Source organism: Echinops telfairi, unplaced genomic scaffold (genome assembly GCF_000313985.2).
Source record: "Echinops telfairi isolate 266 unplaced genomic scaffold, ASM31398v2 ScPeMD7_1;HRSCAF=3_0, whole genome shotgun sequence".
Classification (NCBI taxonomy): Eukaryota; Metazoa; Chordata; class Mammalia; order Afrosoricida; family Tenrecidae; genus Echinops; species Echinops telfairi.
Window position 1 is genome coordinate 962,834 of NW_022103896.1, and position 4,451 is coordinate 967,284.

Sequence of the window (4,451 nt, forward strand, 5' to 3'; positions counted from 1 at the left end):
TTCACTGACTCGGCTTACCTCCTGCAGTCGGCATCATTGCCTCTGTTTTGTGAGATGGAGGACTTTGTGGATTGGTGTCGGACATGTTGGTTTAATGTTGGACTTGTGGGCTTGAGCAGCACTGGGTTGGGATGTTTTCTTGATGCGCACTTAATCTTTACATAAATCTCTCTCTTATACATGAGTTTCTGTGGATTTGTTTCTCTAAAGTACCCAGACTAATACAGAGGGCAAAGAGATAAATGGCTCACCCACCCCTGTCTCTCTTGCTCTCTGGTGATCGGACCAGTGTGGTGCTGCTTTAGCTAGTGCTCTGCCTCACCTGTGAGCTACACCACCTGTGGGCCAAGCCAACCCGTGGATCCTGTCCCTAGAGCTTGAGGCTCCTTCAAGCTGGTGGGGACATCACTTCAGCTTGAGGCTGGTGGATCCTGTCGTCTTGCATTGCTTGAGTTCAATATTTCATCCGGGCCTGATTCAATAAGTTCCTGAGTTACCGGCGGTTGCTGATGGACTCTGCTGTTTGCTGCCTGCTGGAAGACTCTGCTTGCCTTGCCAGAAGGAAGCACCTGTTGTCTGCTTCCTTGACCTTGGGTCTAGCAGCCCATGTGAGTTCAAGGACTTCCAGTATATTAACTGTTCCATGAAAGTGAGTTGAGCTGAGCCCTCTGTACTGCTGTGTAGACTAATTAGCTATTATATTCCTTCTCACTGTATAAACATATCCTCATATATATTTGAAATCGTAAGTATCCTGGCTTTGTTTCTCTAGAGGGCCCTGCCTAACACAGGCATGGAGACCGAGGACAGAGCGAAGAGCCAGGCTGAGAACAGAGGCAAGGACACCAGGAGACAGGGACTGAGCAGCAGGGTGTTGTGCAGGCTCCCCGGCCCTCGGAACCAGAAGCTCAGAGACTGAGGACCAGAGAGAGAGAGACCTGGCTGATGGTGGAGAGATGTTGTTGTGGACGACGGACTGTATTCTTATTGTTTACTGATCCTGACTTGTGGTAAACTGTTGGCTCCCCTAGTGCCCCTTAATTGTGAGTGCTGTCTGTGAGTTCCGCATGGCCACTGGAACATTGAATCCAGTAGTGTCCTGGGCGGATCAGTTGGTATCAGACCAGGTAAAGAGGGAGGAGGGGAGGGGCATCGCTGGCCTCTTTCTGGGGCACTGGGCCCTGGGCGGATGAGAAGTAGGACTTCCCTTCTCCCTGTGTAGCTGGAGGAGGTCAGAGGTGGTGCACTAGACACACATGCTCCCCAGACCCCCTGCAGCCAGCCCCCGAGAGACCACATGATGATCCTGGGACTCTCCGCCTCAGAGGGCAGGGCAGCGCAGTGGGTGGCACGCTGACTAGGCGAAGCTGAACAAAAGCTGTGAGAGGACAGACAGACAGGACGGCAAACTGTCCACCAGCCTGCGCCTGCACCCTCACAAGGAACTGCCGCAACCTTTTCACCGGGAGCGCGTGCTGGTACAACAAGTGCCCATGCTGGTGGCTGCTGACCGGTCCTTTGTGCCCCGCCCCCTCCTGAGAACCCTCACCCACCCAGTGACTGGTGACCCCCTCCCCTTGCGGTTAGAGCTTCAGCCCTGTCCAGCGGGCCCCAGGTGCACCTCCTGGGTGAGGGCCTTGCCAGACCCGCAGTGCGCGCAGGGCCACACGGGGCCACGCCCAGCCGCCCGGTGGGGACAGGAATCTTCCTATAGCAACTTCACACTGTTGTAGGGGACAAACGGGCAATGCTGCACAAAAGGGGCCCAGGCACATCAAGCAGCTGGCTCCGCAGGAACCAAGCGGCAAGGAGCCGATGGGATGGCCTATAGGTGGGGCAGGGGCTGCCAATCATAAGCCTGGCAAAATTGTCGGGGAAATCAGGGTATTTCTAGATCAACAGAACTGAAAGGAATTTGTCAAAAACTATAGACCAACCTGAGCAAAGACACGAAAGGGCTTTCTTTGGGCAGGACCGCCAGCAGTGGATAGGAACCTGGGATGGGCAAAGATGACTTCACCACCCAGAAGTCAACTGAGCTACAGACGCCGCCCTAACGGAAAACTGGGGGGCAGGGGGTGGGGAGGCGGAGATCTGTCTGTAAACGAAGACAATCACAAAGTGAAGTGAAGGAACAAGTCGTGACGTCACAGAACTTCCATTCTGAGAGGAAGCTGAGGCGATTTCAAGATAGATGGGAAGGAGACGAACACCTTAGAGGGAAACCTTCGAGAAAATTAAGAGACCTCATCAGAATAACTAACGAGCCGCCCTGCCGGAGGAAGCCTCGGCTTTCTACTCCCGTGAAGAGTTACTGTTTTCGAAACCCACAGGGCCAGCTCTCCCCTGGCTTACAGGGCCGCTATGAATTAGAATTAACTTGACACCGTGAGTTAGTGAGTTATCACCATAATAAGAGGGCAGTCATGTTGGTTTAGTAAACGCTAAATCAAGAGCAAAGAAGAGCCACCAGCAAGATGAACTCAGAAAATTATGTTCAACCCCAAAGTCAGCAGTTCCACAAAACACACCCGCACGCGCGCGCACACACACACACACACACACACACACACAAATTATAGCAACCAATGCGTCCCGACTGATAATTATGGGATGTAAGTGGATTAATTGCACCAGTCAAGAGGCAAGGAGTAGCACAAATGATAAGAAAACAGCCCCTCAATATCCTGTCCACAAGAGCCAGACCTCAGGCACAGAAACAGCCATAAAAAAAGTGGCCCTATTATTTTTTTCTCACTTTCCAATTTCATTACATCTTACTTGTATTATTGAATGGACAAATTCACAGAAAAGCAGGCTCTGGCAGAGAAATCTGGTGTCTATAGGTGACCTAGGAAGCCACTAAGATACCTCCAGGAACAGCTTCAGCGACGCCCCTGATCTTGGCTCTGGGCTCAGTAAATGCCCAGCTCCGAGCCACCTGTCCTGTTCACGTTGGACCAAGGAAGGGAACAGTGTTGGCACATCTACCCCCGTTTCTCCAGGCTGCATTTTGGCCCAGGAAGTCCTGAGCCTCTGTGCCCCTAGCTGCTCCTGGACGGTTCCTAATGGTGTCCCTTTTACCTTCCACTGTCTGTAATCCAGAAGGTCCATCTTATGATGGCCATGGCTTTGTCCAGGGACCATGTCTATCAGAAGGGATACTGAAGGCAATCTGACCCCTCGGGACATTCAAAATTGTTCACAATATTAATTTCTGATAAAATAGCTTTAAGTAAAAAACCAGTGTAGAGACAAGGACATTTAAAAGAGAAAAGCATTTCAAAATCTACCTTGAAAGACAACATTGTCAGCAATAACACAAAGAACAGTCAGTGTGACTGATCCAGTATATGCACCAACCATTAATGCCAAAGATGAGGAAACTGAGATTTTTACAACTTCAGCAGTCTAAAACTGATGAGACATGCAATCCAGGTGCATTGATAATTATTGGTGATTGGAATGTAAACTTAAAGGAGAAGGATCAGCAGTTGGGAAATGTGGCCTTGGCAATAGAAAGGAAGCTTGAGATTATTACGAGGTGGGATTCTGGGAGACCGATGACTTATTCACTGCAAATGCCTCCTTTTAACTCCATAGAGGGTGACTGTACATGTGTTAGTACAGGTGGACTAGAGAAAAAATTCACTCACCTGTGTATAAAAAAGACCTTTATATAAAAGAGTAATTGGATGTTAAGAAAACATCCCAGCCCTGTTCAGAGCAACTCCGTAAGTCTGATATTAGCCGATATGTCCGATACCAGCCTGTAAATTCCTCTTCAGGAAAAAAAATTCCTCTTCAGACTCACACAACACATACAATGATGCTGAGTGCAGGAAAATCACAGGTCAGTGAGTGGAAAGTCTTGTGGATCCAGTGGCGGTGGAAGGATCTTAGCACTGGCGTGGGTCTCCAGGTGGCTCCTCCAGCTCCAGGGGTCTGGCTGCCGTCAATCAGCATAGCTCCACGTGGCTTGTCAGCAGGGAAAGTCTCACAGGGAGATGAAGCAGAGAGAGTGTGTCCCACCTCCAGGGAGGAAGACAGGAGTTCCCAGAATGCTCAGGAGAAGGCCATGCCCACACAGAGGCCTCATTGGCTATTGACAGGCTAGATTCCACCCCTTCCCAAGTTGACAGGACATGATGTAACTGCCACGATGTGAACTTCACTAGATGGGATCCACAGGAATCAGACTGACTACATGTGTGGGAAGATTAGCTAGAGAAGCTCAGTTATCATCAGCCAAAACAAAGCCAGAGGCTGACTACAGAACAGCTTATTAATTGCTCATATGTAAGTTCAAGTTGAAGCTGAATAAAATATAAACAATGCAAACATCCATTAGAGTCAAATTATGACCTTGAGCATATATACTTCTGGAATTTCTCAAGAACAATGGGATCTGACTAGACCCCTTGTGGGATGGCATTAAGAATTCATAAAAA